We start from the raw sequence: 25,581 nt of genomic DNA on the forward strand, positions 1-25,581 counted from the left end.
TTGCTTTTTGGACCATCTTCATTTGAGCACTGGTTTAAAGGTTGCAAGTCCTTTTCAGTGAGGTCCCTGCTTTTCTCTGAAATTGCAAATCAGTCCTCAGTTCAGTTCCTTCCCCTTCTTCCTCCTGGCGCCACTGCTCCCCTGCTCTGTTTCTGGTTTCCCCTGCCGCCGGCGCAGTACTTTGATTCTGGCCGCCGCCGGCCACCTCCTGTGCCTCCCTTGCCACGTGTTGCTTCCCCATCCTCTCACCGCTCTAGCCCCTTCTGCTGGTGTTCCACCCGAGCGCCACGTCCTCCACTGGCTGCCAGCACCGCACGCCGGAGTTCCTGCCGCCGCCGCAATACTCACGCAAGCATGCCTATTCTTCCCCCTCTCTTCGGCTCAATAGCACCAGTAGCTCCCCCTCGTTTCATTTGCCCCGATAGTTTGCTTGCCCAGCTTGCTCCGAGCCCCTCCCACCTCCGCCGCCCAACCCATCTCTCCGGTGAGCTTTGGGTCACCGTGGGCCGCCACATCCAAGCCACCACCACCCAAACTGAGCCCTCCAGAGGCTTCCCCGGTGCTTGCCGGTGCTTCCCAGCCCCCGGCCGCCTCTCGATTCCGGCCGAGGAACCACCTCGACCAGCGCCGCCCGCCACCGCCCCCTGCCCGCCGTGGGCCGGCCATCTCGGTCACCCTCGCGCCCTTAAGACCCTACGGCCGGCTTCTCTGTGCTCCAGTGAAACTTCCCGACCTATTCCACACCGCCTCCGACCACTGGACCATTACACCCGCCGTTCATCTTCGTCGCCGGCCGCCTGCCTCCGCCGAGCTGCCACTGCCAGTCGCCCCTACTCCAATTCCAAGTGTCCTCAGGTGCGTGAAGGGTCGTTGATGCTTCCCCTCCCCTTTGATTCCACCGCCGGTGATCGCCGTCGACCGTGCACGCCGGTCAAACCTCGCCACCTCTGTGTTGGACCGGCAGGGAGCTCGGGTTAGAAGGAGCAAAAGCCCAGGGGGCTATTTGCAAACTGTAAGACTCAGGGGAATAGTAGTGTTAAGGACCTGTGTGCAAGGGTGTTTGTTATTTCATGTGAGTGCATGTTCTGCCTTGCTAAAATCGTAGTAATTCACAAAAAAATCCAAAAATGGCAAAACTAGTTTTGTTAGAAACTAGATTTCGAACTCTATGACTTTTGTTAATAGAGTTTAGTTTGAAACAAAATACTTTTGCCTTTATTTTAAATCTAAGATTAAGGGGTAATATATACTTAACCTTGTCATTTCATGCTCTGTTGTTTATAAAGTTTAGCATGAATGTTCTATAAGCCCTAGGTAACTTTGTGCAAGTTTCAAACTCAAATTTGATTTAAACTTAACTTCTTTAATTTGAACTTTCAAATTTGAAATATTAACTAAACCTATTGTATAACCTTTTCTAATTGAACTCTATTGTCATTCTCTAATGTATACAATCAAATTTCTAAAAACTATGATCTTTTATTTAAAAATTTTGAATTTAAATTTTGGTTCATTTCAAATTTAATTTAAATGTTTTAATTATTATTTGCAACAAACTCCACCATATCTTTGTGATTCTTTTATAAATAGTGTTTCAAACCTAAACCTCTTTATTTTATCAATTCTTGTGTGTTAATTGGATGAGTTACAATATTTGAAATGTGAAATTTTAAATTTAAATTTCACCTTATTTAATTTATTGCATCTCATATAGAATCAACGACACTCGACGACGGGGACTACGAATTGGTCTTAGGACAAGACCAAGGCTTTCCAGAAGATCCAGTGCAAGTCGTCGAGGGACTAACTGAAGCCCCGAACCCCAGTTCGGAAACCTCTGACACTCCTGCCCCTAACCCCACTCAAGAAGGCAAGCCTCGGACATATCCTACTACTTTATTTACACTGCAATCTATATCTATTTATCTATACTTATGCATTAAGTCTAGGAGTTGTGATGAAACCCTAGATGCATAAATATTAGGAATCCAATGTAATGCTCCTGAGTCCTTATAGGATAGATGCTCCGCTAATAAGGCCGGTAGAAGTTGGGTGATTTCCTGTCACTCGCTCGATATAGGAGTTGCCTGTTTACTATTCTGCAACCACGATAAGGATGACGGACAGGGTCATGTGTTGTGTCATGACCTGGAAGTTTACCCTGTCTGTTTTGATAAAAGTTTTAAGGTCGAAATGTGTGGTAGTGGTGGCTAAGTTTTTGAAAGTACTAGTCACATGCCGCGAAATATGGTAAGCGGTAAGCCTAGTAACCAATCGGCCCGGCAAGTGGACATACCTCCCACCACTCGATCTTTATGTTATGTTCACACGCACCGACGTGTGGGAATACGTGTTGCAATGGCAACCAGGAGTACGGGTTTTGTAGTCGCGCTACAGACGTACGTCCTGCACTTTGGTAGTGCGTATGGTCCTGCAGTCGCTTGTGGTGGACCTGATCCACGACCCGGAATGAAAGGCAAACGGTTGCTCGGGATTGGTCGTTGGATCTTCCGAGCGTGTGTGCTAGGTTCACCTTGCAAGGTTAAATTCGATTCGAATCGTCCGCCTCTCACGAGGATTGAGACTGCTTATCCCTTCTGCCACATCGAGTAAAAAGTATAATTGTTGATGGAATAATCTTGATGGATGATAAGCTATACCTTGCTTGTTTAGTATAGGTGCTTACCTAGAATGGCTAATCAAACTAGAATCTGAAAGCTAAAACTTGAAAATAGTTTATACTCTTTGTTGCTTTTCAGCTGAAAATAAACTCAGAGCCCCATATAGTACCTTCATGAGTCTAGTTACGGGCTAAAGTATACCCCAAACCCGGGTAAGCCTTGCTGAGTATTAGAATACTCAGCCTTGCCAATATCTGTTTCAGGTATGACCTTCGAAAATCCCACGGACAACCTTGTGTGGCCAACGTCCGTTCCTTTTGGCTGGTCCGTGGAGTGGGACCCATCCCCGGCCGGCACTGACCCTCCGGAGTGACACCAGGCCCTGGGCTAAGCTTGGTGTTCGCCTTCGCGACGTGTGTAGTCGTGTAAAACTTTTTCTTCCGCTGTGAGTTTAGACAAGCTGTTACGCTTGTCAGTTTGAACATGGTTTGTATAAATTTACTTATCTTTGAACTCGGTTTGTAATAATGTATGTATGGTTATAAATTAAAAAGTTGATGAGCTATTCTGTGATGTGAACTCGCCTTCGTGCGAGGTAAACCTGCTTCGATTCTGCTGAACCGTGGTTGTATCGGGCGGAGACCCGACAGACCAAAGGATTGTTCCGTTTGAAGTGCGTTAAGCTGATTGCAGTTGTACGGCGATCAATAACGCACTTGAGCCGGGATACGTGGCGTTTGTGGGATTTGGATTCAAGGCTCGGGGGCTGCGGGATACGTGACGTTGACTACTTATTTTTCAAATTTTTTGAAGGATAAGCAGGATTACAGACAAATGGGACCCTCAGCCTGATTCTTCGATTCAACCTAAGGCTCGGGGGCTACTCCATATGGAGTGCGATTTTTAAATCGCACACCATAACAAAAATTCGAGGCATGAGCACCTCATAGCTTCGATGCAGCCAAGCAAGTACTCGAAGAAGGGCTTCAAGATGAAGTTCCAGAAGAAGTCGAAGACTGCTTTGAAAGTACTCGATAAGCCTGCAGTAGACAGCTACGAAGAGCTCGGGGGCTTGTCAGACCCAGGGCCACCGGGCTGGGCACATAACATAGTTTAAAGAGGTCTAAGAGATTAAGTCCGTCTTATCTCTTATTCATTTTGTTTATCTCTTGTTTATCCCATTTAAATAGGAGATAGAGCTAACCAACACGGAGGGGATCTACCTGAGATATGTTCTGGTATGATTCCTCAGCGGAGGTTGGTTAGCATCTTTGTAACTCTGGCCTCTCGGATATATAAGGGAGGTCAGGGACCCCTCTCAAAACAGAAGACCATTAGGTCATTCTACACCAAAGGGAATACAAACCATCGTACAGGACGTAGGGTGTTACGCTCTGTGCGGCCCGAACCTGTCTAAGTCTTGTGTTCCTTGCACCTTCGAGTTCTTGATCTCGGCATCTCCTCACCCAAAACTTACCACCTTGGGTATATCCCTCGGTGGGCAGCCGGTTAAACACCGACAGGACGTATAGAGTGTTGTCTATCTCTAGTGTGGTTTCAATATGATTCTTGTGATAGCCTTAGTTAAGTTTCGTATCCTTCAAAATCTCACCATTTGAATTCTTGCTTCAGATGGTGGCTCCTTCAAACGTCTTTTGGGATCATGCAGGGCATCTCCATACTAATGCCTTGCACTGGGAGGGTTTTCCCCGTCTCTTATGGGAGTCACTTAGGCTATTCTTCTATATCGAGCCCCCACAGTATGATGGAGTGGAGTATAGGGAGGAGGGTGTTCCTCGGTGCCGAGTTAAGATGACCATTCCTTAGCATCCTTGTTGTTCTCACTGGCAGCCCATCGAGGTCGATGTGGTTGGCTATCGTCTCGTCGACACCATTGAGACCACAGCTCTTGAGGCCATCCACACTTTCTACAGCTAGCATCCCATGGAAGTTGCCGGGCATCCTATCAGCCTTTTTCCTACAATAGATTCCAATGATCTCGAGTGGAATTTCCAGATAGCTCATTATGACCACAAGCTGGGAGATTTAGCCGAAGAGACGCTTCATGGCACCATCAGGTTCATGAATGCCCAACACCACTATCAGATTGTGCTGCGCCACGTTATGAGTCTGTTGACCGGTATAGCTCAAGGTCATTATAGAAATGCTGATCGACAGGTCCTTCAGATAGAAGAGCTACAAGCATTGGTCACAGAGAAGGAGGAAATTATTACAGAGCAAAACGAGACCATTGTCCACCGGGAGGATCAAATCAATGAGAGTGATGCAATAATCACTCAACGTAACACGATTATCGAGTTCCTCCAGGAGCAAGTCCACGACCTTATCCTTGAGGTTGATGACACCCTTGCTCACATCGATGAACTTCAGCAGCAGCCAGCACCTCCTGCTGTACCTGTAGCACCTGAAGGCAAAGAAGAAGAACCAGAGGAAATTGAAGGAATTTCTGATCTCGACTCCAAGTACGGAAACCCAGAGCCTAATCCTCAGCCAGATCACTCCTCTTTCGGCAGCCAGTCCTGCGTAGGCGATCTAGATGATTTCTAGGCAATTCAAATCGTCGATCTTTCCAATGTAACTAGTGTAGAATGTTGTGACATAGGTAGTGAGTAGTCTACCTAGACCTAGGGCCACTTGCTGTAATATATGTGGCATGTGTATGTATGGCTTGACCCGTAGCAATCGGACTACCTTAATGTAATATGTTAAGGACAACCAGTGTCTGCCTTATAATCTAAGCCTTGTGTTCCGTTGTCTTGTTCCAATATCCTTGCCTTTGAAAGAGTTGGTTAAACAGAATATGTGACTTACATATCTGTTTAACGGCAGTATATCTTCTGAAAATGGGAGCAAGAATATGCTGTTAATTATGGACATCTCCTTTGTTTCAGATGGTTGGAGCTACACGTGGAACCCCGGAAGGTTTCCAGCTAGACCAAGCTAGCGGTTCCCAACAACCGCCACCAGCACCGCCAAATCTAGCGGAAGTCATGGCACGGCAGATAGAACTCCTTAACCAGCTAGTACAAGCCCAGATGAACCAGTTTCAACACCCGTCCTGAGGCCGTGGTGAACATCCATCGGCTGGTTTCCAAGACTTTCTCAGTACCCAGCCCCCACTGTTCCATAAAGTAGACAAGCCCCTCGATGCTGACGCATGGCTCCGCACTATAGAGTCCAAGTTCGCATTGTTGTCCGCACCATGCTCAGACGCGAACAAAGCACTCTTCGCAGCTCAACAACTTCGTGGCACTGCCCGCATATGGTGGGACCATTACTATGCCATGCAACCGGCTGGTCATGTTATCACATGGGACGAATTTCAGACCGCTTTCAGAGCACATCATATTCCAGAAGGACTCATTGAGTGAAAACTCAATGAATTCCTAACTTTGACCCAGGGAACCCGCAATGTCATGCAGTATGCACAGGTTTTCAATCACCTGTGTCAGTACGCCGGTTATCATGCGGACACTGATACCCATAAATGGGATCATTTTTGATGTAAACCCGTTAGAGTTTGTTCCTGATCTTTCGATGAGAGGCGTGGAATAACTCGATTGATGGAGGAGACGACGTTCACGGCCTGACTACAGCCTTCCAAGGATGTTGCGCCTTAGCAACCGATACACCACCTCCTTTGGTTGCCGCGATCTTGTGGAGCGCGACACCCGGCCACTAGGGCACTCGTCCTGCAAGCAATCGAAGAACTAGCAAGAATAAGTAGAATAAGTACTGAAATTACGAGATGTAATTGAAGGTCTCAAACTGAATCTCAATATTGATGGGGTTCCGAAAACAAGTGGACGGGCGGCTGGATCAACACGTGCGTCTACAAGGAAGTAGCAAAAGCTAAACTTGCATCTAACAAAATCTGAGTGTTCTTGACGGTGGCTAAAGGTTATAAAGAAGTGGGAGAACGACCACAAGGGTGCTGGGGTCATGTTCCAACCCTAGGACGCATCCGTCTTGGACTCAACATGATACACGGCCCGTTGGGCCAAATTAGGGTGACACAGCACCGTGGCTGAAAAGGATTCTGTAGTAAATCTAGGATTGTGGTTGACTCCGAACAGATATAGAGGTGATTCTAGATCCGTTGGAAAGTAGATTTGATAAGCTTTCCAAAAAGTACACGACCGACCAAAACGGAGTCCGGATGAAGTCGTGGCGGCCGTCACAAGTCATGTCTGTCCTGCAGTCCGAATCCAGCCTGCGCGATGCCTCTTCCCTTTTGATCCAATCCATTGTTCCTGAGTAAAATAAGTGTGCACGTGTTTCCATTCTCTAAATATGATGAACCTGAGCTTAAGAGTGAACTTACTTGATGGGTAAGCCGACGAGCACAAGCGCGAGTAATAGGACCAAGAGGTGTTGTTGAAGTAGATACTGGTGTAGGTGTTGATGTATCGTTAGTGGCGATGTCCTCATCATCCTCCCCTTTTTGCATTTGAGTCATCCTCGACTCAAGCTCATCGTCCTCTCCCAAATATGGCTTCAAATCTGCAATGTTAAATGTGGGACTAACCCCAAAATCCACAGGCAGGTCTAGCTTATATGCATAATCATTAATTCGTTTTAGCACTTTAAACAGTCCATCAGCCCGAGGCATCAATTTAGATTTTCTCAAAGCAGAAAACCTATCCTTTCTCAAGTGCAACCAAACTAATTCACCAGGTTCAAAAATCAATTGTTTTCTACCTTTATCACCAGCAAGCTTATACTTAGAATTCATGCGCTCGATGTTTTTTTAGTTGTTTCATGCAGTTTTAACATCAGTTCAGCATGTTGCTTAGCATCAAAGTTCAATTTTTCAGAAGTGGGCAAAGGCATTAAATCAATAGGAGCATGAGGAATCAAGCCATAAACAATCTCAAAAGGGCACATCTTTGTAGTAGAATGCATGGAACGATTATAAGCTAACTCAACATGAGGCAAACATTCTTCCCACAACTTAATATTCTTCTTTAAAACAGCCCTTAACATGGTAGACAAGGTTCGATTAACAACTTCAGTTTGACCATCAGTTCAGGGATAACAAGTGGTAGAAAATAGAAGCTTAGTTCCCAATTGTGCCCATAAAGTTCTCCAAAAGTGGCTAAGAAATTTGGCATCACGATCAGAAACAATTGTGTTTGGCACACCATGCAAACGAACAATTTCTTGAAAGAACAAATCAGCAACATGTGTAGCAACATCAGTTTTATGACATGGAATAAAGTGTGCCATCTTGGAAAATCTATCCACAACCACAAAAACGCTATCACATCCCTTCCTAGTTCTAGGCAATCCCAACACGAAATCCATAGAAATATCCTCCCAAGGAGCACTAGGAACCGGTAAAGGCATATACAAACCATGCGGATTTAAACGTGACTTAGCTTTTTGACATGTAGTGCAGCGTGCAACAAGTCGCTCCACATCTCTTCTCATTTTTGGCCAAAAGAAATGACCAGCAAGTACATCCTCTGTCTTCTTTGCTCCAAAATGCCCCATCAAGCCACCTCCATGCGCTTCCTGTAACAACAACAAACGAACGGAGCTAGCTGGAATGCATAGCTTGTTAGCTCGAAACACAAACCCATCATTGACGATGAATTTGTTCCATGCTTTTCCATCCTTACAATGCAGCAAAACATCCTTAAAATCAGCATCATCCACATATTGTGTTTTAGTTGTGTCCAAACCAAAAATCTTGCAATCAAGTTGTGTCAACAAAGTATATCGCCTAGACAAAGCATCAGCAATGACGTTCTCTTTCCCTTTCTTGTGTTTGATGACATAAGGAAAAGATTCAATAAATTCAACCCACTTAGCATGTCTACGGTTCAGTTTTCCTTAACTACGAATATGTTTCAAAGATTCATGATCAGAATGGATAACAAACTCTTTGGGCCACAAATAATGCTGCCATGTTTCTAATATGCGCACAAGAGCATACAATTCCTTGTCATAAGTAGAATAATTCAGAATAGGTCCGCTCAATTTCTCACTAAAATATGCAACAGGTTTACCATCTTGTAACAAAACACCACCCAAACCAATTCCACTAGCATCACATTCAAGCTCAAAGGTCTTATTAAAATCAGGATGTTGGAGGAGAGGTGCATGTGTCAACTTATCTTTCAACATGGTGAACGCATTCTCTTGTGTGGTGCCCCAAGAAAAAGGCACCCCCTTCTTCGTAAGTGCATTCAACGGTGCCGCAATGGTGCTGAAATCCTTCACGAAGCGATGATAAAACCCAGCAAGTCGTAGAAAACTCCGCACCTGTGTGATGGTCTTAGGTACAAGCCATCCCTGAATAGCTTCCACCTTGGCTTGATCAACTTCAATTCCTTGTGGAGTGACAACATAGCTAAGAAAAGATACTCGATCTGTGCAAAAGACGCACTTCTCAAGGTTTCCAAATAAACGTGCATCACGTAAAGCAGTAAAAACAGCACGTAAATGATCAAGATGTGCCTCCATGGATTTGCTGTAAATAATTATATCATCAAAGTAGACCACAACAAATTTGCCAATGAAAGCACGCAGAACCTCGTTCATTAATCGCATGAAGGTACTAGGTGCATTAGTTAACCCAAAAGGCATGACTAACCACTCATATAACCCGAACTTAGTTTTGAAAGCAGTTTTCCATTCATCTCCCAATTTCATGCGAATCTAGTGGTACCCACTACGCAAATCAACTTTAGTAAACACAATAGCACCACTCAATTCATCAAGCATATCATCCAAACGTGGAATAGGATGTCGATATCGAATTGTGATATTGTTAATAGCTCTACAATCGACACACATACGCCACGTTCCATCTTTCTTGGGAACTAAAATAACCAGAACAGCACAAGGACTAAGGGACTCACGTACATAACCTTTGTCAAGTAGTTCTTGCACTTGTCGCTGAATCTCTTTCGTTTCTTCCGGATTGGTCCTGTACGGTGCACGGTTGGGCAGCGATGCTCCTGGAATCAGATCAATTTGGTGCTCAATCTCTCGTAGCAATCAAATAATTAATATCAGATTTAGTAGCAAGCAAGCAAGTCCCTTTCAAGCGTATCTCATCTTGCTTATTAGCAACCAACTTGACAATTTTATTGGTCTCACTTTTAGCTTTGGCAGCTCTAGTAGTATCATCACGCACAATAGCTTCAGGAGACATAGGAAGCAACACAATTTTCTTATCATGGTGCAAGAGCGAAAACTGATTTGATCTACCATAATGCGCACAATCCGTATCAAATTGCCAAGGCCTACCGAGCAGAATATGGCAAGCTTGCATAGGCACAACATCGCACTCAACAACATCATGATATGACCCGATTGCAAAATTAATGCGCACCAGCCTCATTACCTTAGCCTTACCACTGTTGTTTAGCCATTGAATGTGATACAGGTGTGGGTGTGGTTTGGTGCTGAGTACAAGCTTCTCCACCAGTTCGCTGCTAGCCAAATTGTTGCAGCTACCTCCATCAATAATCATATGACAAGAACGCTCTTTAATGACACACTTACTTTGGAACAGCGTGTGTCGCTGATTTTGCTCCGCCTTCTCCATTTGTGCACTAAGCACACGCTGCACAATGAGACTCTCGGAGTGTTCGGCTGCCCCTGCATCAATATGTTCGTCTGGTGGTCCCTCATTACCTGCATGGTCAGCAGCAAACAAAGCAAGTGTATCATCATCAAAATCACTAGCAGAGGAATACGCACCATCATCTTTGACCACCAAAACACGCTTGGTAGGACAGTCACGCTGCACATGCCCAAAACCCTTGCACCGATGACACTGGACATCCCTTGTTCTACCCGTGGATGCAACCGAGGAAGCACTAGCGGCTGGCTTCTGGACAGTCTTGGTTGCTAAAGTGGTGGGAGGAGCACGTGGCTTGTCGCTGGATGGAGAAGATGCTGCTGTACAACTCGGTGAAGGAGCTGGTACAGGTGCACGTCCGCCCATAGAAGTAGTCGTGCGTGGCTGCCATGATGTAGATTTACCTACAGAAATATTAGACCTAGCACTAGCACGTCGTCCCTGTACCTCCCTTTCAGCTTTACAAGCAAGATGGAACAAACGGGTTACGTTAGTATAATCTTTATACGCAAGAATATCCTGAATTTCTCTATTTAACCCGCCCAAAAATCTAGCCATAGCAGGTTCCTCACCCTCCACTAAATTACAACGTAGCATACCCATTTGCAATTCCTGATAATATGCTTCTACGCTTCTAGTGCCTTGCCTCAATTGTTGTAACATATGTAACAGATCACGTGCATAGTAAGAAGGAACGAATCTAGCCTGCATGACCCGTTTCAAAGCATCCCAAGTTTGTGGCATGTCATCAGCATTTTTCTTGCCATGTTCTATCCACCAAACAGAAGCAAAATTAGTGAACTCACTAGTAGCAGCCCTAACACGCGTATTCTCAGAAAAATCATGGCATGCAAACTTTTGATCAACAGCAATTTCCCAAGTAATGTATGCATCAGGGTCATATGTACCATCAAAAGGAGGTATCTTAAATTTAATCTTGCTAAAAGCATCATCATTGTTGCGTACCTCACGGCGGCGAAAACCACCCATACCTCTACGATTAGTGCGTAGCTGGCGGCGATGGCGAGCGTCTTGTTCATCCTGTTCAGTATCAGCAATATATTCATCCGCCCAATCATCACGCTGTTCGTTGGTCTTCGCATGGAGCTCATCAAAACACCGCAAAAGAGCAGCGAGACTCTTGTCAATATTGCCAACCGCTGTCTCCAGGCCCGTAAGCTTGGTGTTGGTGGCAATTTGTGTAGCCTCCAATTGTCCAATCTTGTCATTCGTCACCTGCATATCATTATCAAGTCCCTCTGTGTGCCGCTGCACTTGCCTTTCAAAATGTTGTATGATGCCCCTAGTATGTGGAGACTGATGCAAGCTATGATCCTCCTCCTCGGAGCCTGCCATGGTGAGAAACACAAGGACAACAAGAAAAACAAGTGAAGTAGTAAAATCCCTACAACTAATAGGGTGTAGCTACTGCAAGGCGCTCACTCTCAACCTGTTGCACAAGCTCTTACCAATTCTTACCTTGCTGCTAGGAGGAGACGGCAACCAACAAGTCCGCAACCGTGGAATGAAGTGTATCAGCGCTGCAGCAACAAGACCTGTGGAGCTGTAGTCGGATATGTGGAGCTGTAGGTGGGCTGGAATAAGGAAGTACTAGCACCACGTTACTCACAAAAGCAAGCTGAATAATCGTTCAACGGTGGTACTGTGCTGGTCCTAGTCTAGACCGTGCTAGAGACACGAGCCTGGACACAAAGGAAGTCACAAAGCACCACTCCGAACAGAAGGGAAAAACAAACGCAATGAATTAGCCCCTTGCTTCTTCTTTTTTTCTTTTTTTTAACACTGATACTTTTTTCTTTTTTTTCTTTTTTTTCAGGGGAACCTGTCAGACCTGGGGCCACCGGACTGGGCACGTTACGAAGTTTAAGAGATTAAGCCCGTCTTATCTCTTATTCATTTTGTTTATCTCTTGTTTATCCCGTTTAAATAGGAGATAGAGCTAACCAACACGGAGAGGATCTACTCAAGATCAGTTCTGGTGTGATCCCTCGGAGGGGGTTGGTTAGCATCTTTGTAACTCTGACCTCTCGGATATATAAGGGAGGTCAGGGACCCCCCTCAAAACGAAAGATCATTAGGTCATTCTACATCAAAGGCAATACAAACCATACAGGACGTAGGGTGTTACGCTCCGTGCGGCCCGAACCTGTCTAAGTCTTGTGTTCCTTGCACCTTCGAGTTCCTGATCTCGGCGTCTCCTCACCCAAAACTTACCACCTTGGGCATATCCCTCGGTGGGCAGCCGGTTAAACACCAACAGCTGGCGCGCCAGGTAGGGGAGCGCGTCGAAGATCCATCGGCGAGCTCGATGGCATCGTTCAAATTCATCAGGTCAGTTCCCTCTCAGGGCACGACATTCGTTTTTGGTTCATGGGTCTGCGTCGCAGATGGTGCGGGCAGTTTCCGGTGATTCCTCGTCGACATGAAGCCAAAAACCCCCGTTGCGGATCTCCGCAGCGACCTCGACAAGTTCGTCGACGGGCTCGACAACTTGTCGCTCCACACTTCCGTAGCACAAATCGAGATGGAGTCCACTCCAGCCTCGACTTCTTCTGGTGTTGCGGCAATTCCCCCTGGTTTGGACGCGTTCCAATCTAGGGATCTGCATGACCGATCTCAACTCGGCTTGTGCGAATCGGCCACTGACCTTCAGGAGGCCAACGCTTCTGGGTCCCTCTCCATGTTAGCGGAGGACCTAGACTTGCTACTCCAGGTCGGAAAGCTTGAAGCCACCGCGTGTCGGGGGGCTTCGGGTTGTTCCGGTACCGGTGATTTGGTGGTCACCTCTCTATCGGAGGGGCACGTGGTGCACTGGAGGGGCATGCCGGGGCCCAATCTACTTGAGGCAGAGGGTCGACTCGTGGTCCACCTTGAGCCCTTGCCTTTTCAAGAGGGCAGGCCTTTGGCCACCGCGGCGGAGGGGTCGACTGAACTAGTCGACGAAAGCTCTCATGCCCGCCAGGTGCTGATGGCCGAAGAAGGCGAGGGCGATGAGGACCTCCTCATCATCAACTTTGAAGCGATCTCTGAGGATGAGATCACAGCCGACGCCATTGACGAGAACGACGCCGATCGCGAAGAGCGGAGGGCCAGGAACAGGGCCCGCGCGATCCGGCGGAGGAGGGCCAACGAGCGAAGGCGATCCATGCATCGCGAGCTCGACCCTGAGTTTGCCGCCGTAAGCGAGCGGGGTTTCCGGACTCCGGTGGCCAACATCGCCAGGGTAACGGCCATCCTCGAGCGCAGCCATGATCCGGAGGTGCGTCAAGCGCTCCTTTATGCACAGAGGGCCTGGATCCAGTTGGATCAGCACAACCCGGCGCCCACCATCAGGGAGGAGCGCATGGGTGAGAGCCGGAGCCAGGCTCACAGCCGAACGGCTGGCGGCCGTCCTCGACACCAGCCCAGCAACGACAACGCTCGCGGGAGCCAGACCCCTGGCGGGAGGCAGCAGCCACCGCAAGGGGGTCAGCCACGACAAGCCAATTATCGACTTCCTCCGGAGGATTTGCGCCAGCACATCAATGAAGGCCGCGATGCGCGGACCGTGATTTCTTCCAGGCGCAGGACCCGCGAAGAAGTCGAAAATGAAGGTACTGACTGTAGTGATCGATTTCCTGCTTTCTCTGCATGTTTCAGCAGCTACAAGTACCCAGAGGGTTTCAAACCCATTGGCATCACCAAGTACGACGGCAAGCAAGCTCCTCAGCAGTGGCTCCGTTGTTACTCCATGGCTATCGAGGTAGCAGGGGGCTCTAACGTTACCAAAGTCGTCTACTTCCCGATGGCTTTGGATCCTGCGCCGCTCACTTGGCTGGAGAGCCTTGGCAGCAACTCCATCGACTCCTGGGAACAACTTAAGAAGGTCTTCATCGACAATTTCCAGGGAGCAATTGCTCGTGCAGGTACTCGACATGATCTTGCCCAGTGCAAGCAAGAACGCAACGAGCTCCTGCGGTCCTACACGCGTCGCTTCTTCGACGTCCGCGCCACCATCGCGAACATCTCAGAGGAGGACATCATCGACTGTTTCTACAACGGCATCACCGACCCGAGCATATACAGAGACTTCGGGCGGAACAGGCCGAAAACTGTTGCGGGCCTTCGTGATATGATGCATGATTGGTCCGAGCAGGAGGAGAAGATGCGGGAGCGGTTCCCGCGGCGCCACGATAGCAGTCTGCGGCGCCCAAATGACAACCGCAGCGACAAAGGCCAGCGGGACTTTTCCGGGCCACCCCAGAAACGAAAGCCAGATGATGTCATCGCGGCTATCGATCATCCTTCGCGGGGCAAGAAGTCGACAACTCAGGAGGAGTTCGAGAAGCTACTGCAGAAGAAGTGCCCGTGGCACCCGGGCGCCAGCCACGCCGCCATCGACTGCTACCACCTTCGGAGGACGTTCAGCAACTCTGGTGGTGGCAAGAAGAATAAGAAGCCTGCCGACAAAGAACCCGAGGACGATGATCAAGAGGATCACGGGCGCAACCCGAAATTTCAGGATGCGTCCAAGGTGGTCAACGTCATCTTCGGGGGGACGAGGATTTCTGTTCCAGGCGGGATCAGAAGCTGCTCCTCCGAGAGATTTTGTCCATCGAGCCGGCGGTACCACGACCACTCCGTTGGTCGGAGGTCCCCATCTCATTCTCTCGTGATGACCAGTGGACGAGCTTTTCCGAGCCTGGCAAGTTCCCCTTGGTCCTGGACCCTGTGGTGGCGGAGGTCAAGCTTACCAAGGTCCTCATCGATGGCGGGAGCGGGCTCAATCTCATCTTCGTCAACACTTTGAAGAAGATGGGCCTGGATTTCAAGGAGATGCTGGTTCCCAGCAAGTCTCCCTTCTACGGCATCGTCCCAGGTAATGCAGCGCACCCGCTGGGTACGGTGGTCCTCCCAGTCACCTTCGGCACGCGGGAGAATTATCGTACTGAATTCATCAAGTTCGAGGTGGCTACTTTTGATTCTTCTTACCATGCAATACTGGGTCGTCCGGCGCTTGCCAAGTTCATGGCAGTGCCGCATTATGTCTACCTGCTTCTTAAGATGCCAGGACTCGGTGGAGTGCTCACCCTCCGTGGCGACTTGAAGAAGTCGTACGACTGCAATCAGGAGGCGATCTAGTACGCTTCGACTACTCGCGTGCCAGATGCTTCGGGAGAAGTACTCGCGGCCGCGCAGCAGCTCTCCCAGACCGGGCTGGAGATTCCTTCCAAGAAGGCCAACAAGTCGAGCATCCAGTCGACTGATGATGTGGCCCTCAAGACGATCCAGCTCCAGGAGGGAGATTCATCCAAGACCGCCATCATCGGTGCGGGCTTGGGTGACAAATAGGAACTCACGCTCGTCAGCTTTCTTCGGGCTAACCGAGACATATTCGCATGGAAACCAGCGGATATGCCAGGGGTGCCCAGGGAGTTGATCGAGCATGCTTTGAATGTACACCCGAAGGCCACGCCTAAGAAGCAACGCTTGCGGAGGTTTGCCCACGACAAGCGTGAGGCCATTAAACGGGAAATCGCTAAACTTCTCGCGGCTGGATTCATTAAAGAAGTAATCCATCAAGAGTGGGTAGCGAATCCCGTCCTTGTAAAGAAAAAGAACAATGAATGGAGAATGTGTGTCGACTACACCGATCTCAACAAGCATTGCCCAAAAGATCATTTTGGGCTGCCGCGCATTGACCAAGTCGTCGATTCAACGGCTGGATGTGTCCTTCTTTGTTTTCTTGATTGTTACTCAGGGTATCATCAGATTGCACTCAAGGAGGAGGACCAAATTAAGACTGCATTCATCACGCCGTACGGGACTTACGCCTACAAAACAATGTCCTTCGGGTTGAAGAATGCAGGAGCAACATATCAGCGTGCGATCCAGATGTGTTTCGCGGATCAGCTGCACCGAAATGTTGAGGCCTATGTGGATGACGTGGTCGTCAAGACCAGGGATTCCGATAACTTGATCGTAGATTTGGAGGAAACATTTAGCAGTCTACGCAGATATCGGTGGAAACTCAATCCCACCAAGTGCGTTTTTGGAGTACCTTCAGGGAAATTGCTCGGGTTCATCGTCAGCAACCGGGGCATCGAAGCCAACCCTGTAAAGATCACTGTCATTACTGATATGGAGGCTCCAGCCACAATCAAGGATGTGCAGAAGCTAACAGGTTGTATGGCGGCCCTGAACAGGTTCATCTCCTGACTCGGGGAGAGAGGACTACCTTTCTTCAAGCTCCTAAAATGCCAAGACAAGTTTCAATGGACGGAGGAGCCCGAGCGGGCTCTGCAAGACTTGAAAATTCACCTCCAGTCGCCTCCGATCCTTACAGCTCCGCTACCGGAAGAGGATCTACTACTCTACATCGCGGCGATAACCCACGTTGTCAGCAGTGCTATTATAGTCGAGCGAGGCGAAGAAGGCCATGCGTTTGGAGTGCAGAGGCCTGTCTACTTCGTCAGCGAGGTCCTCTCCGAATCAAAGGTACGGTACCCAGCTGTTCAAAAGCTCTTATACGCAATTCTAATTACATCAAGAAAGTTGCGCCATTACTTCGATGAGTACAAGATCACTGTGATTACGGATTTCCCGCTGGCGGATATTCTCCATAATCAAGATGCCACGGGACGCATATCCAAGTGGGCAGTGGAACTGGGGGCTTTGTCAATCAACTTCAAGCCACGAACTGCAATCAAGTCACAGGCTCTAGTCGACTTCATGGCTGAATATAGGGAGAATCAAGTTCCAACCCCAGTGGACAAGCCAGAGCACTGGACCATGTATTTTGATGGGTCCCTCAAGCTCGACGGCGGGGGCGCTGGTGTTTTGCTTATCTCCCCACATGGCGAACAACTGAAGTACGTCCTCCAGATCCTATGGAAGGTATCCAATAATGAAGCCGAGTATGAAGCCTTGCTTCACGGGCTTCGTTTGGCGATATCACTAGGGATCAAGCGACTACTCGTATATGGCGATTCTCTTCTTGTTGTTCAGCAGGTCAATAAGGAATGGGACTGCAACAAGGAGACAATGGATGCATACGTACAGGAAGTGCGCAAGCTGGAAAGCAAGTTTTCCGGCTTGGAAGTTCACCATGTGTTACGGGAGCACAATGTTGGTGCAGATATCCTGTCCAAGTTGGGGTCAACGCGCTCTCAAGTCCCGCCGGGGGTTTTCGTCCAGGAGCTCGATCAGCCATCCATCCAGCCTTCCCCGCAGGTAACCATCGACTCGGGTTCCCAACAACCCGATCGAGAGGTTATGGTGCTGGGGGAGGACTGGCGAGCGGCCTTTATCGACTTCATTCAAGACCAACGGCTACCAGCGGGAATTGACGCCAAGAGTGCAGAAGCGGTACGCATCTTGCGAAGAAGCAAGGGCTTCGCCCTGGTCAACGGCAAGCTCTACCGGCGTGGCGCTCGGTCAGGAGTTCTCATGAAGTGCGTCACGAAGGAAGATGGTTACGACATACTGCGGGAGATCCACGAAGGCGTCTGCAGCAACCATGCGGCTTCAAGAACGCTGGTTGGGAAAGCATACAGGGTCGGCTTCTGGTGGCCCACTGCAGTCACCGACGCGGAGGATCTCGTGCGCCGGTGCCAAAATTGTCAATTCTTCGGCAAACAGACGCATGTCCCAGCTCATAGCCTCATCACCATACCGCCATCCTGGCCTTTCGCCTGTTGGACTCTTGACATGATCGGGCCCTTCACGACGGCACCAGGCGGCTTCACCCATGTTCTGGTGGCTATCGACAAGTTCACTAAGTGGATCGAGTACAAGCCAATAGTCAAGCTCACGCCAGACCGGGTCGTCGACTTCATCTCAGATATTATGCATCGCTTCGGCTTCCCCAACTCCATCATCACGGACTTGGGGTCAAACTTCAAGGCGAACCAATTCTGGGAGTTCTGCGAGAATGCTTGCATTGAAGTTAAATATGTCTCGGTTGCACACCCCAGGGTTAACGGACAAGTCGAAAGGGCGAACGGCTTGATCATTGACGGCCTCAAGAAGAGACTTTATGATGAAAACAGCAAGAAGGGAGGCAAATGGGTGCACGAGTTGCCACATGTCGTCTGGGGGCTTAGGACTCAGCCATCCAAAGCCACAGGACAAACACCCTTTTTCCTCATGTATGGATCCGAAGCTATTCTACCAGCCGATATCATGTGGAAGTCTCCAAGGGTCGAAATGTACAGTGAAGGCGAGGCGGACGAGGCGCGGCAGCTAGAGCTCGATTCTGTGGAAGAAGCTCGCTGTACCGCCCTTGTTCAGTCAGCCCGGTACCTGCAGGGGATCCGGCGACACCATGATTGCAACATCAGGGAGCGGTCATTCAGCGTCGGTGATTTGGTCTTGCGCCGTATTCAGGACGAGTCCGGCCTCCACAAGCTCAATTCAAGGTGGGAGGGCCCATTCATCGTCAAGCGGGTCACAAGGCTAGGGTCTTATCGACTACAATTCCCCGATGGTCACGAGGTCCCGAACTCCTGGAACGTTCAAAACCTGCGCAAGTTCTACCCTTAAGTCGAGACCCGGCGATCGCTAATTCCCCGGGGGCTCAGAAGATTTCCTTCCCCGAATCAATTTGGAGGCTGTGAGCCACATAACTCGGGTCGTACATGCCGTCTTACTTCCACGATGGCAGGTGTCATGTGCAAACATATATACATACAAATCGACTTCTTGTCGCGCATGACGCGGGGGCCACGGCCACGGTCATCGCCTTTCGACTTCCGTTTCTGACGGAGCCCTCGGCTCCGGCTAACTCCTCGGCATATCAAGTTCCGCCGCGACCTTCGATGGTCGCACGCGACAGCGGTCGCACTTTTTCCAACACAGTCGATCCGTTCGACTGGCCTACACCTAGTACGTTGGAACGGCTCGCATAAAGAGCTACATTGACTACATTCTGAGTGGCTGCACTCAGAACAGTCTCGTTTTTGCCAAAAAAGAATGGCAATCTCGCGGCGCTGCCCGCACCCGCTCCTTGCAAGTTTGATCGGTCTGTCCGGGTCTTACCTAGCTTGCGGAGCACGCTCACAGAAGGAGCGCTCCTCGACTACACTCCGAGGCCTCGTACTCGGGGTAGTCCCCTTTTTTGCCCTATGCACGGCAACCCCGCGACGATGCTCGCGATCTTTCCTAACGAGTCTAGACCCGCTCGATCGAGTTGTGGCTACTCTTTTAGACGAATTCTAGCTGCCCTTCGGGTCGTTGCACCCAGGGACGCGCCTACTACTTGAGTCTCGTATGCCTGGATCCCAATTCAGCTAAGATATGCAAACAAGTAGAGTTGTCGAGGGACGCATTTACATACGAGAATGATTAAATGTTTCGTATACCCTAATCCTGCAGTACATTATGTACAATATGTTCTGCTACAGGTTGGGCCTCTAGTAAGTACTCTTCGAACCGCTCGTCTGTGCAGTCCGCCGCCATCCCTTGCGCGAAGATGCTCAGCTGTGCGTTCGGCACGAAGGACTTGACATAGGCGAGCGCATTGCTCACGCACACGACCGGAGCCTCGGATAGGAACTTGAGCACCTTCTTCGGGGCTTCGTGGAGTCGCTCCAGCAGGGGCCGCGGGCCTGCATCGCCTTCTTCTGGCGGATCCACCATGTCCACCAGCTCCTAGGCGGCCCCCCGGAGGTCCTCCAGCTCCTTGCGCTGCTGCTCGTCCTTCTCGCTCAGCGCTTTGACTTGCTGAAGGTAGTCGACGAATTGACGTTCAGTGTCGCCGATCACCTTCTGCAGCCTTTCGACATCATCTGTACGTCGATACAGCATATTCTTTACGTCAGTAAGCAGCTCCTCTTTGTATTTCGTTATTTTCCTAAGCTCTGTGGCAAGGGCACTTCAGCATCTAATGGGGAGTTACTGAGGGAAAGTACTCGAAGGGAGTGAGGGCCTACCTTGGTGCGCCTTCTTCTCTGCCTTGAGCTGCTCCTGGTACTCTGCTTGTTGCTCCTTGAGCTGTTGTTGGAGCTCGCAGTTGGCCTTCTCCATGTTTTTCAGGTCATTCTTGAGCAGCCAGGTCTCTCGAGTCCTTTCTTGCTTCAGTATATCAAGCTCTCGCTGCAGATAGCAATTCTTCGTGACTTCCTTGGAGACGCGCTTTTCCAGGGAAGCTAGCTCTCGCGCGTCACTCACGACCGCGCGGAGTTTCTCCGACTTCTTCTGGGATTTGGTGATCACGTGCTGCGCAAAAGGGGGAGAATGAGTCCTCAACAACTCTCTAACGTGCACATCTGGAACATTACCCGAGTATTACCATGGAGAAGTCGTATAGCTCCTTGAAGGTGCTCTTGAAGGTCTTCAGGTTCTCTGCCGACAGTAGGAGGTCATCCACCAGGTCGGTGGTGATGACGTTCTGGTGCCCTGGCCCGGCCCTCAGCACCTCACGGGGGCCCCCCGAGGGTCCGGCGGCATCTCCGGACGGCAGCGGCTGGACACCTGCAAGCACACAACGTGGTCAACACATTATGCCCAGACCTCGGCAACCAGCCGCGGGCGGGTAAGCGCGTACCTGTGCCATCAGTATGAGCAGCATCAGGGATCTCGACTTGTTCCCCGCCACTGGGTCCGGCTCCCTCTTGTCGGGGCTCGGGAGGCGGCAAATCGGGGAGCGCCACATCTGCTTCAGGGGCCACCACTGCGGGTACCGGCCCCTCAGGCGCTGGGGGCTCGGGGGCTGCAGCAGCCGAGGCAGGCGCCGCAGCCGTGCCTGGTTCCAGCCGGAGTTGCACGGCGCTCGCAGCCCTGGTGACATCGACAACATCGTTATCCAAGTGGGCACGAGCAGGATCTTCAAGCAATCGAAAGAAAACTTACAGTGTCGACTTCTTCTTGGCAGCCTTCTTCACCCGCCAAGCCCGTCGGGGAACGCCCGTTGCTGATGGCGAGGCCTGGTCGGCCGATGGAGGGATCCCTGCCACGGCGATTGTCACCGCCGCGGCGGCAGAGGGGCTTGCCTCCACCACTTCGGGTTCAGTCCCAGGTGGCAGAGCAGGGAGACTGCAAGGGGGCGCTGTCAGTACTCAGCATCATGGAAACTTTGCAACTGGACAAAACAGCAATTCCATACCTGGAGGACTCGACTTCTTGGGCCTTGCGTTTGCGCACCTGGCGCTGGCCCTTCGGCACCGGTAGCAGAGCGCCGGCCAACTCCATGCTCTGGTCGGAGGAGTTGTCCCGGCGCGGCTCCCCTCTGGTTCCTTCGCTCGCCTGCGAGCCCACGCATTTGCTGGACTCGCTGCTGCCTTGAACCGCAGCGAGGCGAGCCGTCTTGGTGGCAACGGCGGCACCAGGGCGCGGATCTCCTTCGGCTTCTTCCCCCGCTGGCGAGTCCACGCCTTCGGCGGACTCGCTGCGGCTTTGAGCCGCAACAAGGCGAGCCTTCTTGGCCGCCGTGGCTGCAGAAGGAAGGAGCCGTCTTGGTGGCAACGGCGGCACCAGGGCGCGGACCTCCTTCGGCTTCTTCCCCCGCTAGCGAGTCCACGCCTTCGGCGGACTCGCTGCGGCTTTGAGCCGCAGCAAGGCGAGCCTTCTTGGCCGCCGTGGCTGCAGAAGGAAGGAGGTGATACGCTCGGGAGAGGTCCGGCTGCGGCGGGTAGCTGCAGTACAGCTCCGAGTGTCCCTGCAGGAATTTTTTTTTTCAGTTCAGTACCGGCGCAGTAGCCGATTTCTTCAGCGAAAGAAGTCGAATATTTACCGGTGGGGGCGGATTTCGCGCGGAGTATAAGGTGGGCACGTACGGCACGGTGTTTACGTCCAGCAGCACCCGCTGAACCCGCTGGAGCGCGACTTCGTCTGGCACCTCCTCTTTGCACATGCGAGAAGGGTCAGCGGGGCCGGTGTACTCGAAGCCCAGGCAACATCGCTATTGGATGGGTTGGACGCGGCGCTTGTAAAATGAGAACATGACGGAGGCGCCGGTCACTCCCTCCTTCTTCAGCGCCTCGATGGCCTCCAGCAGCTCTTTGACCTGTATCATCTCCATGCCGGAGGGTTCCAGGTTCCATTCCCCCCTCACCACGGGCGGTCTGCTCGACTTCGTCGGCAGGTGGGGAGCATGGTTTTCGATGTAAAACCATAGGTTTCTCCATCCAGGAAGGTTTGAGGGGAATTTATATGAAAGATATTTTTCGTCGGCCTGCTATCGCAGTTGGATGCCGGCGCCCCCCACCACGGCTAGTTTCTTTGTGGTAGGCTGGGGTTTGACGCGGAAGAGGAAGCGGAATAGATCCCAGTGGGGTTCAATTCCGAGAAATGCTTCGCAGAAATGGATGAAAATAGAAATATGGCAAACGAAATTCGGGTTGAGGTGATGGAGCTTCAGCCCGTAGTAGTAAAGAAGGCCACGAAAGAAGGAACAAGTGGGGAGGGCCAATCCCCGTTCGGCAAAATGGAAGAATGTGACGATTGCGTCGACATTCTCCATGGGAAAGGGCTCACGGAACGAGGGGCGCCAGTTGACAAGGTTCTTCTCTTGCAGCAACCCCTCGGAAACCAATTTTTTCAGATTATTGAGGGAGCACTTACTGTGTGTCCACCCCGTCGTCAATGGCTCCGCATCCTTCTTCATTTCTCGATCTCTGATTTCTTGGACGCCATCTCCGACACGCCGGCCACGAGATGCTCGGGGGCTGCGGGGAGAGGGGCGGGGAGGTCGGAGTGGGAGGTTTTCTTGGGGGGAAGGCGGCGGCGTTTGGCTTAGATTGGGGTTTTGGCGGTTTTTGGCGGAATGCGGACTGAAAGTGCAATTTTTCCCTCCTATTGCCGCGGGGTTAAGTAACCAGCGGGATGGGGAAAAGTTACTGTTCTGAAGTTCAAGAGTCGTTTTCTGGAATATTCCAAAGGTGAGGGGTCGTTTGGTGGTCTGATTGGATTAAATATTCAATTAATCATTTTTTCAGGGCTAATTAGCCCGAAAAAAAGGGGTTTTTCGAATCTTTGGTCTAATTACATCATTCGTATCATCACTTTGGTCTTCCCTTAACGTGTCATTGTTTAGCCTGTATGCCACGATTTTTGGACCCTTACATCCAATTTTGTGGGATTTGGATTCAAGGCTCGGGGGCTGCGGGGTACGTGGCATTGACTACTTATTTTTCAAATTTCTTTGAAGGATAAGGAGGATTACAGATTAATGGGACCCTCAGCCTGATTCTCCGATTCAACCTAAGGCTCGGGGGCTGCTCCATATGGAGTGCGATTTTGCAATCGCACACCATAGCAGGAATAAAATTCGGGGCATGAGCACCTCATAGCTTCGATGCAGCCAAAGGAGTACTCGAAGAAGGGCTTCAAGACGAATCATCAGAGGAAGTCGAAGACTGCTTCGAAAAGTACTCGATAAGCCTGCAGTACTCAGCTACGAAGAGCTCGGGGGCTTGTCAGACCCGGGGCCACCGGGCTGGGCACGTTACGAAGTTTAAGAGATTAAGCCCGTCTTATCTCTTATTCATTTTGTTTATCTCTTGTTTATCCCGTTTAAATAGGAGATAGAGCTAACCAACACGGAGAGGATCTACTCGAGATCAGTTCTGGTGTGATCCCTCGGAGGGGGTTGGTTAGCATCTTTATAACTTTGACCTCTCGGATATATAAGGGAGGTCAGGGACCCCCCTCAAAACGAAAGATCGTTAGGTCATTCTACATCAAAGGCAATACAAACCATATAGGACGTAGGGTGTTACGCTCCGTGCGGCCCGAACCTGTCTAAGTCTTGTGTTCCTTGCACCTTCGAGTTCCTGATCTCGGCGTCTCCTCACCCAAAACTTACCACCTTGAGCATATCCCTCGGTGGGCAGCCGGTTAAACACCGACAGAACCTCAAAAACAGATTCTGTCAACAAAGGAATACAAGTGAGCACGTCACCACACACACACTTTTTTCAGGGGAACCTCAAAAATAGATTCTCTTTGGAGTAGGCCGAACACTTAAATATATGTGGGAAGTGTTATTGCCTCTAGTGCACAGTTCGGACTCAGATTCAACCAGCACTGAATTCAACTCAGACTTAATAACAAAGAGGCACCGATTCCAAGTCGGACTTGATAACAAAGAGACACTCAGATTCGGCAACTGCAAGATGAATAGGTTACCCGAATTCAAGTCGGTCTCGGCCAACACGCGCTTTACTGATTCCAAGTCGAACTTCACAGCCAAAGTGTATTCTGATTCGGCCAAAACAGTGATGAAAAGGAAGCGTACGTGACCAAACGTGACAAGAACTCGAAACTCTAAAGGACTACAACTAAGACCAGCAACTCGACACAACCGATGCAGCCGAAAACTCAACAAGCCCTAACTAAGCAGTACTAGTAAAGGTTCAAAAGAGTCTATAGGATTGCGGTGGGAAAAATAATTTCTACTATTTTTGGCTTTTTCTAGACTGTAGGAAAATAAAAATAGCGAAGGATTGAAGTCTCTCACCAAACAACCTTGCTCTGATTACCAACTGATGTAAACCCATTAGGGTTTGTTCCTAATCTTTTGATGAGAGGCGTGGAATAACTTGATTGATGGAGGAGACGACATTCATGGCCCGACTATAGCCTTCCAAGGATGCTGTGCCTTAGCAACCGATACACCACCTCCTTTGGTTGCCGCGATCTTGTGGAGCGCGACACCCGGCCACTAGGGCACTCGTCCTGCAAGCAATCAAAGAACTAGTAAGAACAAGTAGAACAAGTACTGAAATTACGAGATATAATTGAAGGTCTCAAACCGAATCTCAATATTGATGGGGTTCCGAAAACAAGTGGACGGGCGGCTGGATCAGCACGCGTGTCTACAAGGAAGTAGCAAAAGCTAAACTTGCATCTAACAAAACCCGAGTGTTCTTGACGGTGGCTAAAAGTTATAAAGAAGTGGGAGAACAACCACAAGGGTGCTGGGGTCATGTTCCAACCCTAGGACACATCCGTCTTGGACTCAACTTGATACACGGCCCGTTGGGCCAAATTAGGGTGACGCAGCACCGTGGCTGAAAAGGACTCTGTAGTAAATCTAGGATTGCGGTTGACTCCGAACAGATATGGAGGTGATTCTAGATCCGTTGGAAAGTAGATTTGATAAGCTTTCCAAAAAGTACAGGACCGACCAAAATGGAGTCCGGATGAAGTCGTGGCGGCCGTCACAAGTTGTGTCTGTCCTGCAGTCCGAATCCAGCCTGCGCGATGCCTCTTCCCTTTTGATCCAACCCATTGTTCCTGAGTAAAATAAGAGTGCACATGTCTCCATTCTCTAAATATGATAAACCTGAGCTTAAGAGTGAACTTACTTGATGGGTAAGCCGACGAGCACGAGCGCGAGTA

The sequence above is a fragment of the Panicum hallii genome, chromosome 2, assembly GCF_002211085.1.
Source record: "Panicum hallii strain FIL2 chromosome 2, PHallii_v3.1, whole genome shotgun sequence".
Lineage (NCBI taxonomy): Eukaryota > Viridiplantae > Streptophyta > Magnoliopsida > Poales > Poaceae > Panicum > Panicum hallii.